This window comes from Macrobrachium nipponense, chromosome 36, assembly GCF_015104395.2.
Source record: "Macrobrachium nipponense isolate FS-2020 chromosome 36, ASM1510439v2, whole genome shotgun sequence".
Lineage (NCBI taxonomy): Eukaryota > Metazoa > Arthropoda > Malacostraca > Decapoda > Palaemonidae > Macrobrachium > Macrobrachium nipponense.
Window position 1 is genome coordinate 32,383,191 of NC_087220.1, and position 27,500 is coordinate 32,410,690.

Here is a 27,500-nt window from a genome sequence, read left to right on the forward strand (position 1 = left end):
GAATAAGTTGAACATTTCGGAGCCTCTCTCTGTCTCTCTCTCTCTCTTCGTTTATGCTCTCTCTCTCTCTCTCTCTCTCTCTCTCTCTCTCTCTCTCTCTCTCTCTCTTCATCTCTCTCTCTCTCTCTCTCTCTCTCTCTCTCTCTCTCTCTCTCTCTCTCTCTCTCTCTCTCTCTGCGTTTATGCCTCTCTCTCTCTCTCTCTCTCTCTCTCTCTCTCTCTCTCTCTCTCTATGCTTCTTTCGTGTCTTTCAAAAAAATTATTACAAAATACATCTTAATAGCTGATGTGTATATATACATTCACATACATACAAACATATTTATACACATACATATAGATAATCTATATGCATATATATTCATACATACATACATATAGATACATATGTATTACTGGCACACAAACGAGCGCTCTCATCAGCCCCGTGAACAATTCGACCTAATAATTCATCGACCAATCAACCTCTGATGGGCAGTTAAACAATCACCTTGAATATAATGATGCCGGACCTACTTTTCGGTAGCCCACAGAGAGAGAGAGAGAGAGAGAGAGAGAGAGAGGTTTTTAGTAAGATACTGATACTGGAGTCACGGCTCTGTTGTTGAGTTCATGCTGAACGCTCCCAATGATAATAATAATAATAATAATAATAATAATAATAATAGTCGCATATGTTTTGAAATGGAGAAAAAATTCAATTATTTATAGGTGTATATATATATATGTATATATATATATATATATATATATATATATATATATATATATATACCCACAAATAACTAGATTTTTTCTCCATTTCAAGATTCATGCTGTTATATTATTATATTATTATTATTATTATTAGTATTATTATTATTATTATTATTATATTGGGATCCTTCTCTTCTCTTTGAACTCGATAATAGTTGTATATATATATATATATATATATATATATATATATATAATATATATATATATATATATACATCTGTCAATACATAATTTTGAAAAGGTCACAGAATCCAATTCCCTGACTTGTATGCGGTCCACTGCGGTAATTTCTCCCTAAAAGAGGCCTGTTAAAGGAGATGAACAGCTAGGTGGGAGGATATCAGAAGTGTCAACTAGCCATGCAATTGTGGGTCAGAGGAACGCTCCAAAAAACCACCTACAGTGTACTCCGCCAGGCCCACTGAAAGCAGGATCTTACGAAGTTCTGTACGTTGCTATTACTCCCTTGTAACATGGCTACACATTATCTCCAATAACGCCAAGGACTGGAGCCTACGAGGTCATTCAGTGCTGAAACGGAAATTGGCAGAAAAGGGCTTGAAAGGTGTAACAGGAGGAAAACCTCAAAGCGGTTGCACTATGAATCAATTGAATATGAACGGAGGTACAGTAAAAGGAATGAAAAGGGTTGAAGCTAGGGGCCTAAATTAAGCTGCAAAGAAGCTTAAGTAATACCCACAGTGCACTGCGTGAGGTGAACTGTAGCCCACCTGGTTGTCTAACTTCTTTAAATCTGTATTGATTTAGTTTAGTCCTTCACTGAAAGACTAATGAGTTGAGCTCTACCCTTGACAGCAGAGAAGTGTCGCTTAATGATTTTGTTGAATAATTACTTTTAGTTTTCTGTCAAAGAAAACTGCTGAGATGGCTATTTATCTGTCCGTCCGCACAATTTCTGTCCGCCCTCAGATCTTAAAAACGACCGAAGCTAGAGCGCTGCAAATTGGTATATTGATTATCCACCCTCCAATCATCAAACATACAAAATTCCAACCCTCTAGCCTCATTAGCTTTTAATCTATTTAAGGTTAAAGTTAGCCATGATCGTGCGTCTAGCCCCACTATAGGTGCCAATAACACAAGCCACTAGCCGAAAGTTTCACAGGCTGAGAGTTTCATACATCATTACACGTTGTACAAGAAACTCGATTGCGCCGAAGAAACTTCGGCACACGTTTTATTTGTTTACTTTAGTAACATTCAAGTACTAATGAGGAAAGTGGGTCAATTCCTGACGCTAGATTCACGCGTATGAATAACTAATGCAGAAATAGATGGTACTGAGTCATGGCACCTAGAGAGAACAAACGAAATAAATAACATAACGTCGATTCTCGGGCATTCCATTGAGGAGTGAGAGATGTGTATTTCTGGTGATAGAAGTTCACTCTCGACGAGGTTCGGAAGTCAAGTATAAAGCCGTTGGTCCCGTTGCTGAATAACCACTGATTCCATGTAACGTAAAAACACCATAGAAACGAAATAAATAACTGTCACTTCTACCCTTCAGTATTCGTCAAGAAAAGTTCCTCAGATCAATGTATGATTGAAGAATGGCCGAAAAATATAGATGCGATATAAAATTTAAAAAAAACCATTACAGCAGTATACATTTTTATATAGACATGAGTTTTTTATCACATCGCCGTGATTTGTATTCGTTAACAATCATTAAATTACAACTGTCGTTTAATGTCCAAAGTGCACTACGTCGGGAAAGGGAGTTAATATAATTGATAAATGATTTGGTACGTAAGTGATTCGAACACCCGTCAGCATCCTCCAACGACTTCCAGCCTTGTCATGAACGTCGAATGGAAGTCGTTGGAGGGTACTGTCTGGTGTTCGAATCCCTCCGGTAGAAACCATTCAAGAACTGGGTATTAAACATCAGGAGCTTGATGACTGTATAAGAATTACGGTGGTACAATTTTTACAGAGAAAACAACGCATTGGAAAATACATCGATATGCGACCACGCACGAATATCAATTCCCCTGACAAGCTTCCCATAAAAGCAAGATATCTTTCCATCTAGGACTAATATTTCTAGGGAGTCATTATCTTTATGATATCGACAGTCTTTTGTTTATGTTTTGACTGTCATTCCCAATGGGGGCTTGTACTAAACACGCCTTTGCAAAGGTGGACACGTACAGGGTTAAAACCCTTATTGGGGGTCAGAGTTTAGGAAGCATCCAACCAGAAATGTGGACAAAAAAAAGATGCGTGTTTAAGAAATATCAGTAGAGAGAAATGTGACTGGCATACGACTGTCCCCATTAAGGAGAATCAGACCGAATGACGTCAAGGTGTTGGCATCGATTATTAGGAGCGAAAACCCACTTTAACTTGCACGCTCAGTGATGTGATACTGGGGAGAACAGAGCAGAATATAATATACAAGAATTTAGGCCGAGGGAAATTGAAAGTGAAAAGGTCTGGAAAGGTGTAACAGGAAGAAAACCTCAAAGCAGTTTACACCATGAATCTGTAATTAGGAAAGGGTTAAAGCCTACAGTGTACCGCACGTGTGGGGGCAGTAATTCCTCCACGTAATAAGAAATTCCTGCGCTCTTGTGATCATTGCTCATTCTTCCTCAGAAATTTCCAGGTAGGTCGGAGACACCTCGTTTATTCATCAGTTTCTTTTGAAGGTAACCAAAGGTCCTTCGTGCATTATAGATGTGGTATGCGTAATTACTAAAAAAAAAAGAAAAAAAAAAAGTAATTGTTATTGCCATCTGTTCCTGATTTCTGAATGAGTCTTCCAGCGGTGACCTCATTATTATTATTATTATTATTATTATTATTATAATTATTATTATTATTATTATTATTATTATTATTATTATTATTATAATTATTATTTTACAAGTATTTATAGCATGCAAGGTCGTGTACAATCGGTGGGCGGGTCGGTGGGAACGGATTTTAATTGGTCGTTGGATGGAAACGAAATCTCCCCCTGAGGGCGTTCTGACCTACGTAGTTTGGACGGGGTATTAGCGTCGGTTGGGTGTTGTTTGGGGTAACCCAACCTCTTGGGCGGCAGGCTGTACAATTGATATTATCTTCCGCTCGTTCTCTCCCGGCTTTCTCTCTCTACTTCTTCCGCTCTTTCTCTCTCTCTTGCTCTCTCTTCTTTCTCTTTTCTGCAGTTCCTCTCTCTCTCTCTCTCTGCCTCTCTCTCTCTCTCTCTTCGTTCGCTGCCTTCTCCTAACGCTCTCCTCTTTCTCTCTTTGCTGCTCCCTCTCTCTCTCTCTCTCTTTCTCTCTCTGTCTCCTCTCTTTCTCTTTTTTCTCTCTCTCTTCTCTCTCTCTGCTCTCCCCCCTCGATCTCTCTCTCTCTCTCTCTCTCTCTGTCTCTCCCCCCTCGATCTCTCCTCTCTCTCTCGTGGATGTATACGTAGTCGGTTGGTTTCTTGCGCCATTTCTTTCTTATGATGGTGGGGAGAAACTCTGTTTCTTTTACCGTGTTGATAGTCGGTTTTTTCTCTAATATGTGTAAAGCTTCAGATAACGTAGGCGTTTTCGGTCCGGTGCATGGTCAATAATTTCTATGTTCTTTATAAGCTCAGCTCTTTCTGGTCTCCTGTTGTGTTTTTCCCTATAGTGAATGAAAATGGCCCCTTCTTGAAGATGACACGAGAGACGCTTGGAGAGTCTGGTAGTGGTCATCCCGATATAAGAATGGTGGCATCCATCCACCGAGCATGTGAATTCGTAGATGACACTCCTTCTCTTCAAAGACGTTTCTGGGGGCGCCGGGTTGTTTCTAAGAAGCAGCTGGCTGGTTTTCATGCTTTTGTAATAAAGCATGAAAAACGGCCAGCTGCTTCTTAGAAACAACCCGGCGCCCCCAGAAACGTCTTTGAAGAGAAGGAGTGTCATCTACGAATTCACATGCTCGGTGGATGGATGCCACCATTCTTATATCGGGATGACACTACCAGACTCTCCAAGCGTCTCTCGTGTCATCTTCAAGAAGGGGCCATTTTCATTCACTATAGGGAAAAACACAACAGGAGACCAGAAAGAGCTGAGCTTATAAAGAACATAGAAATTATTGACCATGCACCGGACCGAAAACGCCTACGTTATCTTGAAGCTTTACATATAGTAGAGAAAAAACCGACTATCAACACGGTAAAAGAAACAGAGTTTCTCCCCACCATCATAAGAAGAAATGGCGCAAGAAACCAACCGACTACGTATACATCCACGAGAGAGAGAGGAGAGATCGAGGGGGGAGAGACAGAGAGAGAGAGAGAGAGAGAGAGAGAGAAGTAGAGAGAGAGAGAGGGAGCAAACAGAGAGAGAAAGAGAAAGAGAGAGAGAGGAGCAGGCAGAGAGAGAAAGAGAGAGCGTTAGAAGGAGCGAACGAGAGAGAGAGGGAGAGAGAGAGGAACTTGCAGAAAGAGAAAGAGAGAGAGCAAGAGAGAGAGAAAGAGCGGAAGAAGTAGAGAGAGAGAAAACGGGAGAGAACGAGCGGAAAATATATCAATTGTACAGCCTGCCGCCCAAGATGGTGGGTACCCCAAACAACACCCAACCGACGCTAATAACCCCGTCCAAACTACGTAGGTCAGAAACGCCCCTCAGGGGGAGATTTCGTTTCCATCCAACCACCAATATAATTATTATTATTATTATTATTAGTTATTATATTATTATTATTATTATTATTATTATTCAGTAGAAGAAACCTATTGATATGGAACAAGCCCACCAAAGGGGCCACTGACTTGAAATTCTTGAAGCTTCCAAAGAATATGGTGTATTATTATTATTATTAAAAGTAATGGCTACTTCAGCAGCGTTACACTTGCAGAGATTCTTCTCTATTTTACGAATAGCAGCTTTTTCCATGCTACTTAAACAGGCTAGTAGAGCGCCTATAGAGGTCATGATGAAATACAGTGTCAAAATAGGTGTATATATTGAATTTACAGATAAACTATTACCATAATCATCAAAGTCATTAACGATTTTCTCTCTCTCTCTCCTCTCTCTCTCTCTCTCTCTCTCTCTCTCTCTCTCTCTCTCTCTCAGGAGATGAAACCTGTTCATATGGAACAAGCCCACCAAAGGGGCAACTGTCTTGAAATTCAAGCTTCCAAAGAATTTGGTGTAATATTATTATTATTATTATTTTTTTTTATTATTATTATTATTATTATTATTATTATTATTATTATTATTATTATTATTATTATTCATGATATGAAGTTAATAAAAAAAAATTATAATTATAATGACAGGGACGACATGTTCCCACATCAATCCAAAAATAGCGACAACAAAAACAACGTCAGCGACACACGAATTGGCGTAATTAACCTTCATAATAATATACCATATTAATTATGCAGGATTGCAACAAGTTCTCATTAAGTCTTAAGTGAGATTATCTTTAAAGACTCGTTTAATTGACTTATTCACTCGGAGCCAAAGTGAAAAATAAAGGAAGAATAGGGTACGTGGATGTCGTGAATAATATAGATTAACACGTGAAAAGACATTAAAGTATATAAACTCAGATATATATATATATATATATATATATATATATATCTATATATATATATATATATATATATATATATATCAAGAGTCAGAGATGCCGCCTCGTGCAGTCACCATAATCAAGAGTCAATAAGGTCGATTCTACGCAAGGTTCCCATGAGATATGTGCCCTTGGGAACCCCCACTTGCCAACACAGCTTCCCAGATTGGCTGTTGATACGCCAATCACGGGGCTGGAAACTCTCAGTCTCTCGAGAGAGTTCACATAGGCAGGATGTATGTTCCACCTCTCCTGAGGGATACGTTTGAAAGACATACATCCGGCCTATGTGAACTCTTTCGAGAGATACTGAGGAGAGTTTCCAGCCCTGTGATTGGCTTATCAACAGCCAATCAGGAGCGTCGTAAGGGACTGGCCTAGACATCAGATGCATGGGTGATGTGAATCTACTGTAGTATTTGCCATCGGCAATTGGTAGCGGAAGGACGAGAGAGAAAAAGAGAGAGAGAGAGATTTAAAGAAAATGTTTGAGAGAGAAAAGTAGGAAAAGATGAGAGAGAGAGAAAGAGAGATTTAAAGAAAAGGTTTGAGAGAGAAAAGTACGAAAGTATGAGCACTAAAGATAATAATAATAATACGAAGAAGAAGAGGGGAGAGAGAGAGAGAGAGAGAGAGAGGAGACGACAAAACACTGAAATCGTGACAGAATAACCAATAACACCAAATATCGATAAGAGTTTAGCGAAAATGGCTTTTACGAGGTGTAATGAGGAATATAGTGTGTTATTGTACGATTATACTCCAGTAATATTAGCATCTATACGTTGGGCTCTCTCTCTCTCTCTCTCTCTCTCTCTCTCTCTCTCTCTGAATTGTGTATTCTATCAATATCAACTACTTTTCTTTTACAGAAAGCTAAATATCAAGAAACCCAGAAATAAAATCGAATACCTACTTATATATATATGTCGTCATTAGCCCAAATGGTAACTGTATAACCTTCAATTTCACTGCATAATTCGTCATCATAAACGGAATTTCGTGACTATAGACACGCGAGGAGGACCATAGTATACGTTCCCGAGTTATGGTACCAATAATTATTAATACCAGTTATTAATTATGTATAGTGCTCTCTCTCTCTCTCTCGAAGAATAAATTACGATATGACAGCACAAAAGAAAATGCCGAAGAGGCTCTACCCAGATCTACACAATGACGGGAAAGAGGGAAAAAATATACAAAAAAGACAAAGTCTGCAACCTTTTGAAAGAGGAATTGCAGATATGGAGAAAAATGTTACTACAAACATCCTAAGGTATGTCACAACTATGAAATATATGGTAAATGTGCATACTTAGATGGATATGAGGATGATTGCAGAGATCTACATCCAAAAATATGCAAAAACCTAAAAGAAGGAAAAGGATATGTAAGTTCGACAAAAAATGTAAATATATGCACCCTGTAGCCATGAAAAATATCAAATAAATAACCAATCAAGCAATAAAATCCAAAAATAAGAAAGAAACAAATAAAGAGAGGAATGAAGAATATCAGGTAAAAGAAAAAAGCAAGCCATCAACGAGATATGCAGAGGTGCCAGCAAAAAATTTCAATGCATCAGCTCCAAGATTCTACTCAAGAGATAATAAATGTTTTTATTATGCAAGGGGATATTGCAGATATGGAGAAAATTGCAGATTCAGACACAAAATGAATAATTATGATGAAGGAAGAACAAATATTATGGAAAAGTTGGATTTTTAATGTCAGAATTTCTGGAAATGAAAAAAAGAACAACATACCAGAACAGGAAAGAGACATGGAAAATCCTTATTATTACCAATATTAAATGAAGGAGAAAACACGCAAACCATCATAGTGATGAATGCGCAGGGTTTAGTTACGAGTAACTCAAAAAGAAAAATAGAGTACTTAGAAGAACTAACCCAAATTGAAAAGAAAATAGATATAATGAATATAAGTGAAACCTGGTATTCCCAAGAGACTGGGAATGATGATCAAATAAAAGGGTTTCAAACTTATAGATCAGATAGAAAAAATAGAATCAAGGGGGAACCGCAATATATGGGAAAGACAAAAACAAGGAAAAAATATATGAGAAATATAGTAACTCAGAATGTGAACTAATAGCGGTAGAATTGAATCTGAAAAATTAATGAACATAGTAATATATAGACCTCCTAATACTAAGAGTTTTGACTTAATAATAGGAAAAATTGGATGGATATATGTAGAAATCACAAGGACTGGACTATTCTCCTATCTGGAGACTTCAACTTTCCTTTCGTAGACTGGAAAGAACGAAATAGGAGATTGTGGATGTACTTATACATATAAAAAAGAGAGTAATAGTAGTGCAGAAGATAAGAAGGCAATTCGAAAAGCTATTAGATATGCTACTAGAATACAACATTCAACAAATAAATCACCTGCCAACAAGAAAGGAAAATACTTTAGACCTAGTATTTGTGAACGAGATGAATTATGTTAAAGAAATAATAGTTTATAATGCGAGTATTTCAGACCATAATGTCATAGAATTAACAGTCCATTCCAAAGCAAGTGAAAACAGAGATAAGCAAGAAATGAAAAAGTGGGAAGGATATGGAAAATACAACTTCTACAGTAAATATATAAAATGGTCAGAAATAAATGAAGAATTAAACAAAGATTGGGGATAATATTTTCGTAAGTGATGACATAAAGGTAAATACGGAGATATTATATAAAATATTAGAGAAAATAGTGGATAAATATATACCGAAGAAGAAAAGTAAACATCAGTCATGCATACCAAGAGACAGAAGAATCTTGTTCCGAAATCAGAAAGTGGAAAAAAAGGTCTAGCAAAAAAAAAAAAAAAATGCATGGAAAGTTATAGAACTAAAAAGTAAGATAGAAAATGCAGAACAAAAGATTATACAATCAAAAGAAATGAAAAACGGGACTTGGAAGAAAAAAACCCTATTAAATATCAAGCAAAATCCCAAACTATTATACTCATATGCGAAGAAGATGAATAAAAGAAGAATAGAAATAGGCCCTCTAAGAATTGAAGGGAGATTAACGAATGAAAAAAAGGAAATTTGCAACATACTGGCAGAACGATATAAGAGAGAATTCACCCCTACCCGAAATAGATAAATGAAGATAATGATATAGAAGTAAGATTGAAAATAGTGAATATTTAGCTGACATAGATATTGAATGAAGCTGATATTGTGCAGGCTATTAATGAAATTAAAAATGGAGCTGCTGCAGGGCCTGATGGAATTCCTGCTATTTTGTTAAAGAAAGTAGTTCATTCTATCGCAAAGCCACTTGCAATATTATTAAGACAAAGTGTAGATACAGGCAAGATTTATGATGAGCACAAATTAGCATATATTACCCCTACTTTCAAAAGTGGATCAAGACTAGAGGCAAGTAATTATAGGGCCTGTGAGTCTAACATCACATATTATGAAAGTGTATGAAAGGGTAATGAAGAAAAATATTATGAACATTTAATAAAAAAATAATTTGTTTAATAAATGGACAACAATGGTTTCGTACCCGGAAAAGTACACAAACCCAACTGTTAGTCCACCGTGAGTGAGAACATATTCAAAAATATGAAAGCGGAAATGAAAACAGATGTGGTTTATTTAGACTTTGCAAAAGCTTTTTTGATAAAGTAGACCATAATATATAGCGAAGAAAATTAGAAAACACAATATCGTGGATAAAGTAGGAAGATGGTTAAAAGAATTTTTACACAACAGAAACAGATAGTTATTGCAAACGACGAGAAATCGGATGAAGCTAAGGTAATATCCGGTGTGCCGCAGGTACGGTGTTTAGCTGCAATACTGTTTGTTATTTATGATTGAAGACATAGGCAATATGTTAAGGATTCGGTAGTGAGTAGTTTCGCAGATGACACAAGAATAAGTAGAGAACTTACTTGTGATGAAGATAGGAACGCTCTACAAAGAGACCTTAACAAAGTATATGATTGGGGAGAGGTAAATAGGATGGTATTTAACTCTGATAATTTGAATCAATAAATTATGGAGACAGAGAAAGAAAGCTATATGCATATAAGGGACCTAATAATGAGACAATCACAAATAAGAAGCAGTTAAAGACCTTGGTGTGATGATGAATAGGAACATGTTATGCAATGATCAAATAGCAACTCTGTTGGCAAAATGTAAAGCAAAATGGGAATGTTGTTACGGCACTTCAAAACAAGAAAAGCTGAACACATGATTATGCTTTATAAAACATATGTTTCGTAGTCCACTTGAATATTGCAATATGATATGGTACCACACTATCAAAAGGATATTGCACAAATAGAGAGTGTACAAAGGTCCTTTACAGCTAGAATAGAAGAAGTTAAAGACCTTGACTACTGGGAAAGACTACAATTCTTAAAATTATATAGTCTAGAAAGGAGAAGAGAACGCTACATGATAATTCAGGCATGGAAACAGATAGAAGGATAGCAGAAAATATCATGGAACTAAAATATCAGAAAGAGCAAGCAGAGGTAGATTAATAGTTGCCCAAAACTATACCAGGAAAAATAGGAAAGCACACAGGATATTAATCCACTACGCACCAGCATCGATAATGCAGCGTCTATTCAATGCGTTGCCAGCTCATCTGAGGAATATATCAGGAGTGAGCGTAGATGTGTTTAAGAATAAGCTCGACAAATATCTAAACTGCATCCCAGACCATCCAAGATTGGAAGATGCAAAATATACCGGAAGATGTACTAGCAACTCTCTGGTAGACATTAGAGGTGCCTCACATGAGGGACCTGGGACACCCGAACAAGATGTAAGTAAGGTAAGGTCTCTCTCTCTCTCTCTCTCTCTCTCTCTCTCTCTCTATATATATATATATATATATATATATATATATATATATATATATATATATACATATATATATATATATATATATATATATATATATATACATATATATATATATATATATATATATATATATATATATATATATATATATATACTGAAAAAGCGTATTCTGCTCTCTCTCTCTCACTATAAATACTGAAAAGTTGTATTCTGCTCTCTCTCTCTCTCTCTCTCTCTCTCTCTCTCTCTCTGGTATTCCCAAGAGACTGGGAATGACGATCAAATAAAAGAGTTCCAAAACTTATAGATCAGATAGAAAAAATAGGAATCAAGGGGGAACCGCGATATATGGGAAAGACAAAAACAAGGAAAAACTATATTAGAATATAGTAACTCAGAATGTGAACTAAAAGCGATAGAATTTGAATCTGAAAAATTAATGAACATAGTAATATATAGACCCCCTAATACTAAAGAGTTTGACACAATAATAAAAAAAAACTGGATGATATATATAGAAATCACAAGGACTGGACTATTCTCTTATCCGGAGACTAACTTTCCTTTCGTAGACTGGAAAGAACGAATGGGAGATTGTGGTTGTATTTATACATATATAAAAGAGAGTAATTAGTAGTGCAGAAGATAAGAGGCAATTCGAAAAGTTATTAGATGTGCTACTAGAATACAACATTCAACAAATAAATCACCTGCCAACAAGAAAGGAAAATACTTTAGACCTAGTATTTTGTGAACGAGGTCAATTTATGTTAATTAAAGAAATAATAGTTTATAATGCGGAGTATTTCAGACATAATGTCATAGAATTAACAGTTCATTCCAAAGCAAGTGAAAACAGAGATAAGCAAGAAATGAAAAAGTGGAAAGGATATGGAAAATACAACTTCTACAGTAAAAATATAAAATGGTCAGAAATAAATGAAAAATTAAACAAAGATTGGGAAAACATTTTTGTAAGTGATGATATAAAGGTAAATACTAAGATATTATATAAAATATTAGAGAAAATAGTGGATGAATATATACCGAAGAAGAAAAGTAAACATCAGTCATGCATACCAAGAGACAGAAGGATCTTGTTCCAGAAAATCAGGAAAGTGGAAAAAAGGTCTTGCAAAAGAAAAGAAAAAAAATGCATGGAAAGTTATAGAACTAAAAAGTAAGATAGAAAATGCAGAACAAAAGATTATACAATCAAACGAAAATGAAAAACGGGACTTGGAAGAAAAAACCCTATTAAATATCAAGCAAAACCCCAAACTATTATACTCGTATGCAAAAAGGATGAATAAAAGAAGAATAGAAATAGGTCCTCTGAGAATTGAAGGGAGATTAACGAATGAAAAAAAGGAAATATGCAACATATTGGCAGAACGATTTAAAAGAGAATTCACCCCTAGAATTGATAATGAACATAATGATATAGGAGTAAGGGATGAAAATAGTGAATATTTAGCAGACAGATATTAATGAAGGTGATATTGTGCAGGCTATTAATGGAATTAAAAATGGAGCTGCAGCAGGGTCTGAGGGTGTCCCTGCTATTTTGTTAAATAAAGTAGTTCATTCTATCGCAAAGCCACTTGCAATATTATTATGACAAAGTGTAGATACAGGCAAGATTTATGATGAGCACAAAGATTCATATATTACCCTACTTTTCAAAAGTGGATCAAGACTAGAGGCAAGTAATTATAGGCCTGTGAGTCTAACATCACATATTATGAAAGTGTATGAAAGGTTTATGAAGAAAAATGTCATGAAACATTTAATAAAAAAAATAATTTGTTTAATATAGGACAACATGGTTTTGAACCCGGAAAAAGTACACAAACCCAACTGTTGGTCCACCGTGAGAACATATACAAATATATGAAAAGCGGAAATGAAACAGATGTGGTTTATCTAGACTTTGCAAAAGCTTTTGACAAGATAGATCATAATTTATTAGCGAAGAAAATTAGAAAACATAATATAGAGGATAAAGTAAGATGATGGTTAAAAGAATTTTTACACAACAGAAAACAGATAGTTATTGCAAACGATGAGAAATCGGATGAAGCTAAGGTAATATCCGGTATGCCACAAGGTACGGTTTTAGCTGCATTACTGTTTGTTATTATGATTGCAGACATAGACGGTAATGTTAAGGACTCGGTAGTGAGTAGTTTCGCCGATGACACAAGAATAAGTAGAGAAATTACTTGTGATGAGGATAGGAACGCGCTACAGAGAGACCTTAACAAAGTATATGATTGGGCAGAGGTAAATAGGATGGTATTTAACTCTGATAAATTTGAATCAATAAATTATGGAGACAGAGAAGGAAAGCTATATGCATATAGGGGACCTAATAATGAGACAATCACAAATAAGGAAGCAGTTAAAGACCTTGGTGTGATGATGAATAGGAACATGTTATGCAACGATCAAATAGCAATTCTATTGGCAAAATGTAAAGCAAAAATGGAAATGTTGTTATGGCACTTCAAAACAAGAAAAGCTGAACACATGATTATGCTTTATAAAACATATGTTCATAGTCCACTTGAATATTGCAATAAGATATGGTACCCACACTATCAAAAGGATATTGCACAAATAGAGAGTGTACAAAGGTCCTTTACAGCTAGAATAGAAGAAGTTAAGGATCTTGACTACTGGGAAAGACTACAATCCTTAAAATTATAGTCTAGAAAGGAGAAGAGAACGCTACACGATAATTCAGGCATGGAAACAGATAGAAGGAATTGCCGAAAACATCATGGAGCTAAAAATATCAGAAAGAGCAAGCAGAGGTAGATTAATAGTGCCCAAAACTATACCAGGAAAAATAAGGAAAGCACACAGGACATTAATCCACTACGCACCTGCATCGACAATGCAGCGTCTATTCAATGCGTTGCCAGCTCATCTGAGGAATATATCAGGAGTGAGCGTAGATGTGTTTAAGAATAAGCTCGACAAATATCTAAACTGCATCCCAGACCATCCAAGATTGGAAGATGCAAAATATACCGGAAGATGCACTAGCAACTCTCTGGTAGACATTAGAGGTTGTCCACACTGAGGACCTGGGGCAACCCGAACAAGATGTAACGTCTGTAAGGTAAGGTCTCTCTATCTATCTATCTATCTCTCTCAACACTGAAAAGCTGTATTCTGCTCTCTCTCTCTCTCTCTCTCTCTCTCTCTCTCTCAACACTGAAAATCTGTATTCTGCTCTCCTCTCTCTCTCTCTCTCTCTCTCTCTCTCTCTCTCTTTTAACACTGAAAAGCTACTATATGCTACAGGAGATCGCCATGAACCTTTAGAGATCTGGTGTGAGGAGCAGGGTAGGATGTCGCAGAGCGATCACTGACCATCCTCATATATATATATGATTCATCATGCGCCTTCTATTGACAGTACGGTAAGAAGTGTCCTCATCAAAAAGGAGGCCCCCATTGTGGGCCAGCCAAGGTCAATGCGTTTCAATTCATACGTAACAGCAGAGTCGTCTGCGGGCAACGACCTACCTCCTTCTCCAAGGACGACCCGATAGATAGGTTGAATTGAATCTATAGAATTTCGGCAGAATGCCAAGCGCTGGGACCTACGAGGTCGTTCGGCGCCGACACGGAAATTGGCAGTGAACAGGTTTGAAAGGTGTGACAGCCGGGAGGAAAACCTAAAAAAAAAAAAAAAAAAAAAAAGCAATTGCACAATGAACCACTCATTAGTAGGGCTGGGAAGGGACGCCTGCAGTACACCGCACGAGGCCCACTGACGGCACTAGCCACCCTAGTCATGAATGCACCCAAGCTGGACCAAATAAATTCTAATTTCAGAAATGAATGCACGTGACCTCAATGACGCACCAGTTTTTCATTTTACGTAGCACGGCATGCAATGACTTCAACCAACATTCATTGGTGTCACCCGGAAGGTAGGTCAATGAGAGAGAGAGAGAGAGAGAATCATTGATTAATGCAGCAAGAGTTCAGAGCTGGTTTCTTTTCCTTGTCAGATGTACGTGGTAATTTCTACCTTTTTACGTGCATGTATATATATATATATAATATATATATATATATATATATATATATATATATTATAATCTATATATATATATATATATATATATATATATATATATATATATATATATCTATCTACATACATACATACATATATTAATATAATATATTATATATATATATATATATAAATATATATATATATATATATAAGTATATTCCTTAGCTTCACCGAACAGAAAATATATCGAAAAGTGATCAAATAAAAAGAAAAAATACCCTTTGATATTTCAAAGACTCAGAAACCTAACTGTCAGTAAAGAAAAAAAAAAAAAAAAAAAAAACCATCGAATATGATTTATTTGAACCTTATTGATTATTAACAATCGCTAAAGAGCGTGCAGGTGCGAGACAAGTGACCTGCATTGGTTTAGGAGGTCACCATTATCGACGTTTTCCTTTTTATTATCAGCAAATTTTTCAGTTTTCTCTCCGATCTCAGATCTTAAAAACGCCTGAGGCTACATGGCTGCAAATTGGCACGTTGGTCATCCACCCTCCAATCATCAAGCATACCAAATTGCAGCCCTCTAGCCTCAGCAGTTTTTGTTATATTCAAGGTTACAGTCAGCTGTGATCATGCGTTTGGCAGTGCTGTAGGCCACCACCGTACCGTGACTTTGAGAGGTGTAACAGGAGGAAAACCTCAAAGCAGTTGCACTATGAAGCAATTGTTAGTCGAGGGTGGAATACGAAAGGAGGTACAGTAATATGAACGGAAGGAATAGCAGCTAGGGGCGCCGAAGGGGACGCTGCAATGAATCTGAAGTAACCACACCCACCGCGTGGGGTGCACTGTGGGCACAGCCCCGCCTGCATGAAACAAAATTAACATAAACGCTGCTGATTAGTTCCCGCTGCTAAAGTGGGGTTAAGTGGGCTAAACAATGAGTAATTTGCACCTGAAAGAGAACTAATCGATAGCAACTCATTATGGAAACTGGTTCATCGATGTCCAGGAATGAGAGAGAAATAAGCAGCCACTACTCGATCTACGAATGGGAATAACAAGGTGGAGCAAATGTTGAAAAAAATGATTATTTATCAAATAGCCTTCATCGTAATTCATAAAATCGAATGTTCATGATGATACAGAGGAGCAAATTGATAAAAAAAAATAAGTGTGCCACAAGTAATGCCAAAAATAACAAGTAAAAAAATGCTGTACGATACTCTCAGCCACGGCCTATGAAACTCTCAGCCAAATGCAGGATCATGGCTAACTTTAACATCTAATCAAATAGAAACTACTGAGGTTAGAGGTCTGTAATTTGATAAGTTTGATGATTGGAGGGTGGGTGATCAACATACCAATTTGCAGCCCTCTAGCCTCGGTAGTTTTTAAGATCTGAGGCCGAACAGACAAATAGCCTTCTCTTAGTCTTCTTTTAAAGAGAACTAAAACAGACAGACATATATCTAATCATTCTTGATCCAATTCTCACTACAATAAGGAAAGTTTAATAATGCGAGAGAAAGAACTGAACAAATAAAGCAACATTCGTGATGAATGAATGGCGGTGAATAAGTGAATAACATTCTGAAATGTTACAAACTCGCTCAACAAGAGGTCATTTCCCCTGACAAAACAGCAAGACACTTGATACTGTCACATTCATTCTTATGAATCATGAATGAACTATCTATCTACACACACACACATATATATAATACACATACATACTATTATATATATCTATAATATATATATATATATATATATATATCTATATATATACAGTGAACCTCAAGGGTAAACAATAAAACTTCAATCAGACAAGTATAGAATCATGTAAATAAAAAAAAAACATTAAAACACACGGGCTGCACCGACGACTCTTAATATATACGACCGCCTTTAAGGAAGGATTAGCATGGCCCAGTCACAGGATTCAAACGCTTCATCTGTTATCCGTGGAAACTAACACAAAGCACCACAGCGACTGGCTGAATTCAAATTCCACAGATCAACATGGCCAGTGTCTGCTCTTGAGTTCTGTGTATCCTCCTATTTTGTCCAGTTAATTGAGAAACCAGCGCACATCTCTGGTAATAGATGGGACCTCGTATTCACACAGATGTTACGGCTATTGTCAAGTCCAAGGTCTGTGAATATATAGGCGATACTGAGGTGGACATCTGTCAATTCGTGTATTCCTAATTCCACCGTTGGGAAAGAAGGTCTGGCTGAACTCTAAAGCCAATTAGGACCACACAATTGAAGTATGTGGGGCACTTAACATTTCATGTGCTAAGTTAGATCCTGATGTCAAGAAGTTAAATGAAATGCTGTTGGCTATTTCAATAAGGTACGCTCCAAGACAGTCAATCAAATTCAGGACGAATGACCAGGCCACGAGCCTACCATGACGAATAGACCAGATTCAACACCTGGAGGTGAAATAATGTTTTGCCGAGTCTAGCTGCATTGCGAATAGACCCTACCCTACAGCCGGGAGAAATGACAATAATTCCTTGAAGAGGAAACTTGAAGGAATCACTCAGCCTCAACTGTGGTGGACTAAATTGGCATCATCTGTCTTTGGGTCAGGCTCGTCTCCCATTCCACCACTACTAACGGATGATGGTATGCTGGTTACAGGCCTTATGGAAAAGGCTAGAAACTGCTTCATCGAGCTTTTGAAGCTAAGCCATTGGCTGAGGATGTCCCTCTCCCTGACACTTATAGTCATCCTGAACCTATTTTTTCAAAATTTACATTTAGTGGATTCTATAGATTTTTACGTTGACGTGGAATGTTTTTGGGACGAGCACAAACATAGGTAATACAGTGCCTGTTCCATAGAGTGCAGTGTCTGCAGACTGCAGTAACTACAGGGTTGATCCATCATAGGAGTCTTCTTCCTAATAATAATAATAATAATAATAATAATAATAATAATAATAATAATAGGAAGCAGACCCTCGCTCAAGCATACTTTATTAAAATTAATGGCTACTTCAGCAGCGTTACACTTGTAGAGATTCTTCTCTATTTTCCGAATAGCGGCTTTTTTTCCGTGCTACTAGACAGGCTAGTAGAGCGCCTATTGGTGGTCATGATCAAATACAGAGTCCAAATTGGTGTATATATTTGAATTTTACAGATAAACTATGATACCATAGTTATCAAAGTCATTAACGATATATATATATATGTCCTTCTGTCTCTGTCTCTCTCTCTGTCTCTCTCTCTCTCTCTCTCTCTCTCTCTCTTTCTTGAAGCAAGCGAGCTTTCGTCTGGAGCTGCCAGTAGACCTACCGCCACCAGCCAATAGTAGATCAGCATGGGGCAGACCCCCTGCTGTCAACTCCAAATATAAACGAGGACGGACACCGCTCCAAGATCAGTCCACCCTCAGCTTCCCAGCCCGAGGATGTCTGGCAGCTCCAGACGAAAGCTCGCTTGCTTCAAGAAAGAGAGAGAGAGAGAGAGAGACATATATATATATATATATATATATTATATATATATATATATCTATATGATAATATATCTTTATCTTGTGACTTTGATAACTATGGTATCATAGTTTATCTGTAAAATTCAAATATATACACCAATTTTGACTCTGTATTTGATCATGACCTCCATAGGCGCTCTACTAGCCTGTCTAAGTAGCACGGAAAAGCCGCTATTCGGAAAATAGAGAAGAATCTCCGCAAGTGTAACGCTGCTGAAGTAGCCATTACTTTTAATAAAATAATAATAATAATAATAATAATAATAATAATAATAATAATAATAATAATAAAATTTGTCTGTAAACCTCCACTTTGGCCACACGTAGGAATTTAAGCAACCTTAATCCTCACAATAAATATACTATATATATATATATTTTATATTTTATTCATCCTATACTGAAGAGGTACAGACTGAATCGGATAGTGCCTTTGATTGGCATAGAAATTAAGTAAGAAAGTGGATGTCCCCTTCTAATATATATATATATATATATATATATATATATATATATATATATATATATATATATATATGTATATGATATGTATATATATATATATATATATAATATATATGTGTGTGTGGTGTGTGTGTGTGGTATGTGTGTGTGATCAGTAATTACAAGTATACGCAAGCCTTTGACGTCAACCACTTTTGCATAACAAACACCTATACGCAAAGAACTTAAAAGAGAACTTACCTTAATTGATAAAACAAAAAAACCATTACCATAATTCATTTGAGCCAGCCATTACTCGCACCTGCGCCTACCTATAGAAGGCCCTCTACGTGGGGGGGGGGGGGGAAAGAAAAGAAAAGCCCCCATTGGGGGTTGGACGAAAAATCAAAATTGAAAAAGGGATTACGAAACCAGCAGATGGGACGACGACCGGTGTCATATTTACGAGTGATGTTCATTTAAGGTCGTCAAAATGAGTCTATAACACGTGTAGCTAATATGTCAGGGTTGTGCAAGACAGCGTAGTGAAGTATTTTGTTTTATTTTGATTCCATTACGCTTGCGTTGACACAAAAAAAAATCTGGAGGCAATACATTACTACCGTGATGCTATTCATCTTGCATTTTAGTACATTTTTAGTTATTTATTTATTGATTTCATTTTCTAAATGATTTGGGTCTCTTCTTTCTGTATTTTCCTTGACCTCCTCTTATACTTCTTCCAAATGAACACCTTAATATTCAAGTCAGTGGCCCCTTTGGTGGGCTTGTTCCCTATGAAATAGGGTTCATCTTTTTGATAATAATAATAATAATAATAATAATAATAATAATAATAATAATAATAATAATAATAATAATAATGATATATTTATAATTTGTAAATTTTAGAATATCATTTCGTAAATAGCCCCGCTCATGCCCATACCAACAATCTGTTTTCTCTGTGTGTTAACAGAACATCACTCAAAACTTTATGCATAAATAAAAACAAAAACAAAAGTTTTTATATTTCATCATCGAACACGATAATGGAAGGACAAAACTCCTGTCAGTCGTAAACAGGAGGTGGTGTGTATGTCCTCTCTCTCTCTCTCTCTCTCTCTCTCTCTCTCTCTCTCTCTCTGCGACGTAATAATTATAACATTACTATAATGAAATGAAATTACAAAAATTCTGTTTAATCCAGGCTAAAGAAATTGTAATAGCAATTACTGCTCTCTCTCTCTCTCTCTCTCTCTCTCTCTCTCTCTCTCTCTCTCTCTCTCTCTCTCTCTCTCTCTCTCTCTGACTTCCTGTTTAAACTACAGTAGTACTCTCTTTCTCTCTTTGTGCGCTGTCCCTTGTTGTGTGTGTGTGTGTAATTCCCATCTAACTTGTAAAGTGATTTCCCTCTGTGTGTGTGTGTGTGTGTTATTCCCGTCCAACTAAACAAGCACAAAAACAATAGGAAAAAAATATAGAGAAATTCCCAGTCAAACGCAACTGCCATGCGAGGCATGACCCAATTACTGAATATACAATAAGCCTGGTGCCTTTAGTTCAGCTCTGCGTTATTTGTTCTTTATTGGTAATCAATATTTTCTCTCTCATTTTCTTATTACTCCAATAACTTCTTTTGTTTCAATGATTCTCCAAGACTTTTATCTTGGACTTTCTCATTATTTTCATTTAGTGACGTCACGATTCTTCATTTGCAGTTTTCTGTAAACGGAAACTATTGAGATGGCAATTTGTCCGTCCGTCTGCCCTCAGATCTTGAAAACTACTGAGACTAGATGGCTGCAAATTGGTACGTTGATCATCCACCCTCCAATCATCAAACATACCAAATTGCAGCCCCCTAGCCTCAGTAGTTTTTAGTTCACTTACGGTTAAAACTTGCCATTATCTTGCGTCTGGCACCGTTATATGTGTCTGAGAGTTTCATGCAGCATTTTAAGCTGTACAGGAAACTCGATTGTATTTTGTAGTGCTTGTTATCTTTACACTTTACTATGCCTTTTCAATGTTTATATATTTTTTAGGTCACCTTGAATATGGTCTTATGAATTTCGTTACCTCATTTATTTATTTTTTCTTAGTTTCTGTTTTTATTGTACTTTGTTCATTATGTCTGTTAAATAATTTATTTTTTCCCTACAGTTATATCTTATTCTTTAATAAGATTCATTTTTCTTGCCATAGTCTTTATTGTCTACCATCTACAATATTACATCAATACCTTATTCTTAATAAAAACAAAGTCTAATATAATGATTCTGTTCAGGCATCTGTCATATTTCGTAAACCACAATATACTAATCCAAAGGTTACAATACATTCCTACCCTAATACATTATTATCCTTGCATTTTACTTCATTTTTATATATTTGTTAATTTATTAATTTTTTTTTTATTATTTGGGTCTCTTCTTTCTGTAATTCCCTTGACTTTCTCTTACTTATTCCTAATGATCACTTTAATATTCTTTGGAAGCTTCAAGAACTGCAAGTCAGTGGCCCCTTTGGTGGGCTTGTTCCATTTGAATAGGTTTGTCTTCTGAATAATAATAATAATAATAATAATAATAATAATAATAATAATAATAATAATAATAATAATAATAATAATCTTTGGAAACTTGAATGTCAAGTCAGTGGCCCATTTGGTGGGCGTGTCCAATACGAACAGGTGTCATCTTTTGAATAATAATAATTAATATAATAATAATATAATAATATAATAATAAATAATAATTATAAGATAATTAATAATAAATATAAGAACCAGATATGTCAAAAACGATAGACGGAAAAATAACTCCCATATGTAGGAAGTGCAATACGAAAAATGAAACCATAAACCACATAGCAAGCGAATGCCCGGCACTTGCACAGAACCAGTACAAAAAGAGGCATGATTCAGTGGCAAAAGCCCTCCACTGGAGCCTGTGCAAGAAACATCAGCTACCTTGCAGTAATAAGTGGTACGAGCACCAACCTGAAGGAGTGATAGAAAACGATCAGGCAAAGATCCTCTGGGACTATGGTATCAGAACAGATAGGGTGATACGTGCAAACAGACCAGGCGTGACGTTGATTGACAAAGTCAAGAAGAAAGTATCACTCATTGATGTAGCAATACCATGGGACACCAGAGTTGAAGAGAAAGAGAGGGAAAAAATTGGATAAGTATCAAGATCTGAAATAGAAATACGGATATGGGATATGCCAGTGGAAATCGTACCCATAATCATAGGAGCACTAGGCACGATCCCAAGATCCCTGAAAAGGAATCTAGAAAAACTAGAGGCTGAAGTAGCTCCAGGACTGATGCAGAAGAGTGTGATCCTAGAAACGGCACACATAGTATAAAAGTGATGGACTCCTAAGGAGGCAGGATGCAACCCGGAACCCCACACTATAAATACCACCCAGTCGAATTGGAGGACTGTGATAGAGCAAAAAAAAAAAATAATAAAAAAAAAATAGTAATAATAATAATAATAATAATAATAATAATAATAATAATAATAATAATAATAATAATAATAATAATAATAATAATAATAATATAGCAATTCTCCCGTAAGACCTTCATGATAATATAAAAGAAACTTATTATCATAGACTGTATTATTAAACGTCATCATCGTCGTCGTCCATTCAAATGGCATGAAATGTTTCAACATTTCAATCAATGGTCTGAGTCATTTCCTAGTAATGGCAGCACGCATTAAGGTACGTCTAGAGAGGAGGTCAGTAGCATTACTGAAAGTGAATAAGGGCGGCTTGGACCAGTTTAGTTATGATGATTAATTGATGATTGAGAGTTCCGTTTTCTATTTTTCGTTTTCTGTCATGTTTCGAGACGAAGAAAACGATAGTAATGTTATGGGAGACTTCGGTGGAAAATTGGACGTTTGGTTGTGCCCTGTGTCTCTCTATAGTTTTTTATGTACGTACGTACACACACACACACATAATATATATATATAATAATAATATATATATATATATATATATATATACATAGCATCACGTTTTATATACTTCGTGATTAAGTTATTCATATATATATATAAATATATATATATATATATATATATATATATATATCTATATATATATTATAATAATAAATAATATATATATATGAATAACTTAATCACGAAGTATATAAAACGTGATGCTATGTATAAATAAAGGTTTTGCCACGGAGGAAAATGGAAGGCGAGAGAGCCAAGAACTTTCGATCTAGCACGACCCTTTACTCAGGCACAACTGATCATACAGAGCAAAAACATAGTAAAAGTAGGCTTAAAATAATGGCTGGCATGTTTGGATTTTGATAAGTGTCCTAGCTATCTCTCTCCTAAAGTCCTTATGCTGAACCTTTGCGGAAGGATTTACATACTTATAAAATTTATATGCTGCAACAAGAGACAAATTCAGGATATGTGAAAAGATATCCCACCACCACTTCTTTGAACGCAATCTATGTCTATAAGATGAAATTATTCTGTCACGGACATCAACCCCACCCGTCCCTCTGTTGTACATACTGATCAGATATGGCTGACTAACTGATGCTTTCTTTACATTTCTTTCACATTTCTGTAATGAGGTAATACCATATTAGTTACTTGCAACAGTGACAATAATATTGTCATTCCATCTCGTACATAATACTATTCCATCTGACCTATAATCAAATGAACCTCTATCCTTTTTTTCCCCCATTTACTTCTTAGAAGTTCCTCGTTGGACGAGTGGTTTCCGCGCTCGGCCACCAATCCGGTGGTCCGGAGTTCGATTCTCGGCTCGGCCAACGCGGAATCAGAGGAACTTATTTCTGGTGATAGAAATTCATTTCTCGATATAATGTGGTTTGGATCCCACAATAAGCTGTAGGTCCCGTTGCTAGGTGACCAATTGTATTCCTAGCCACGTAAAAATATCTAATCCTTCGGGCCAGCCCTAGGAGAGCTGTTAATCAGCTCAGTGGTCTGGTAAAACTAAGATCTACTTTTTTTCCTTCCTTGAAGTGATCGTAACTTGTAAAGAAATAATAAAAAAATACAACATGTTCGTCTTTATTAGCCACTGGCTGCAACATATTCATGACAACATGGGTTCCAAGAGGCAAGGCTCTCTTTGATTCTTTACCACAGTAAATTTCAAAACTATAAGGATACCCATCAGCACAGCACAACTTCCACATTTTATAGCCAAATCTCACAGGGTCGTTTTTCAGAAACTGTTTTGCGCTGTGATGTCCATGGTAGGGAATCATTGGCTCATCTATACTGAGGTATTCATGAAAAATACCATTAGCCTGACATCTCTCTCTCTCTCTCTCTCTAAGCATTTCGAGTAAAGGTAAAACTTTTGCAATCTTGGAGTTAGCTAAATTACTGTTATCAGCAACATGAAGACATCCCTTGATTGATCGAAACCTGTCTCTACTCATTGTTTTGGGGAATATTGGTATTTCCAGGTCTTCACTTGTTGACCAGTAAGCATTTTCAGATGGTACACTGTGATATCCACTAATGAACAATAGCCCCAGAAACTTCCTAATTTCATCCTTATCTACATGGAACTTCGTGCAGTTTATTATCCCTTACTGCGTATAAATTTGTCGGTTCTGTTTTATGCTCAACCATTTCGTCAGAAAATAATAGTTGGAAAATATCATAACTGTCTTCACAACATGCAATGACAAATTTGTTTGGTGTTGTTTGCTATGAGTAGTGGCAGTGCAAGTATCAACAAGTGAGCCCTGTAGAGGGAAAAACAACAGTGTTACATGCCAACGTTCCCATTTTGGGAACACTGATCATAAACTTCATATTGTATTGATGTAGACAAACAAAGAAGACTTATTATATGACAATACAATTAAGTAATTACATGTGCATAAAATGAACAAAAAATATATATTATTATGTGTTTTTAATCCAAAAAAGAGAAATGATATAACGAAATAACATTTTCAACAGATTTTTCCCATTTTTCTCTTCAATATATTTATCATCAAGTATCGTATCATTTAAGCAATACAAGACCTACCTTACCATCTATAGACTTAGAGGAGTCCATATTAAAGGTAAGGTGCTAATTATTTTGTTTCAGTAGCATTCTAGGACGATTTTTATGAGTGTTCCCAAAATGGGAACGTTGGCATCTAAAAGGTAAACTGACATTACAAGATTAGCAATAAGGTCGATTTCACTCTACAGAAACGAGGAAACGCCTGAGGGCAAGATTAGCAATTTTTAGGCAGCCACACCTTGGAGGAGCACACACGTGGTCAACAGATGATTCATCCAGAAAACAATACATTTTGAAAAACTAAGGAGGCATATACGACTTACTACCATGAAATTTACAAAAATGTTCCCCAAAAATGAGTGAAAAGACGAAAATAAGATATAAATATATCGAGAGAGAGAGAGAGAGAGAGAGAGAGAGATAATAACTATATACATGTGTGGGACCAATTAATTAGTAGTTCATTTATTTTAAGGTCCTTCATAAACATTTTACAAATATATGGGTCTAAGTGGTACAATCCCAGACTAAGATATAGGTTGTTTTTATTAGTGATTTGTATAATTGCTGATTCCAGTAAATTTCTTGAAACATAATCATTAGTTCTTGGCTCTCTCGCCTTTCATTTTTCCTTCGTGGAAAAAGATTTATATATATATATATATATATATATATATATATATTATATATATATATATATATATATATATATATATGTGTGTGTGTATATATATATATATGTATATATATTATTATATATATATATATATATAATATCTATAGATATAATATATATATCAAATCAAAACATACCAAATTGCAGCCCTCTAGCCTCCTCAGTAATCTTGAGTTTATTCACGGTTAAAGTTAGCCATAATCGCGAGTCTGACAGCGATGTACGCCAGGCCACCACCGGGCTGTGGGTTGAAGTTTCAAAAAAGTATAGTAAGAACTTAATTTGTATTTAGTAATCAAGCCCAACTACACTTCACCTGGATGAGTGCATGAATGAATTGCATTTGTATTCATGCATGCATGTATGTATGACTATTCACGACGTAAACATATCAACATTTAGAGTGAATGAATACTATTTAAAGGTAAAAATCATTGGAACATAACTACTCGCAAATATGAATGTGTAAAGTGTATATTCAATTAAAAAAAACATACACAACTCCTCGGAACGCAAATAAAATATTCACTATCCACGACGTATTATACATATAATGCACCACGAATAATCACAAGGTACGTCAGCTAAGAATAGCATAGAATATAGATTTCAGACCTCATGCCAAGCGCTGGGACCTACGAGGTCACACACCGCTGTAATTGACAGTATGAAGGTTTGAAAGGTGAAACGATCGTAAGTGATGGTTAAGGAAAGTCAGATGGAAGAGAGAAAACATGAACGGAGGTACAGTAAAAGGAATGAAGAATGGTTGCAGCTGGGTGCCTTAGGATGGGACGGTGCAAAGAACGTTAAGTAATGCATACAGTGTCACTAAGAGAGGTGCACTGATGGCACTATACTTAGGGGAGGTAGTTTAGAATAAGCCAGATTCATGCCATTACAGGTGACCCTAACTACACACCTAAAAAAGTTCTCATTAGCAAATGCTATTTGTTCTATACAGGGGAGGTAAATCTAGTTATAATATCATTTTGTACTTGATAGGTTCATCCATCACTTGAAGAATGTGCAGTGTATTGATCCAGCCTCTCTACAGGACACTTAACACCAAAACACACACAAACATATACACAAACACACAGACACATACAAGAATTCGACGTCCTGGAGGTGAATTAAAAGTTCATCTGACGTATCTTTTATAATCTGTTTTCATTAATGTTATTATTATTATTAAGAGCCTCATAGCACGTGCTACACTGCACTGGAACCCGACGCTTCCCGTCATGTCTCCTCTACCCTTACAATCCACTATCCTAACCCAGACACGATCAACCCAGGGTGGACAAATAGATTTGCAGGAAGAGGGTGGATGTGTCATGTCTTCCCTACCCTCCCGATCCCCTACCTACCCTGCCCCCACCCAGGGTGGACAAACAGGTTTGCCAGAGGAGGGTGGATGTGCCATGTCTCCCCTACCCTCCCAATCCCCTACCTATCGTGTCCCCACCAGGAGAGATAGGACTGCTCTCTCTCTCTCTCTCTCTCTCTCTCTCTCTCTCTCTCTCTAATCTTTCACAAAAT

The 27,500-nt window shown here is 36.2% G+C and overlaps 1 protein-coding gene across 1 annotated transcript in view; it reads left to right on the forward strand.

Moving 5' to 3' along the window:
- LOC135203557 (uncharacterized) overlaps positions 1-27,500 on the forward strand; it is an 88,621-nt gene that overhangs the window by 6,607 nt on the left and 54,514 nt on the right. The gene's annotated exons all lie outside the window — the stretch shown is intronic.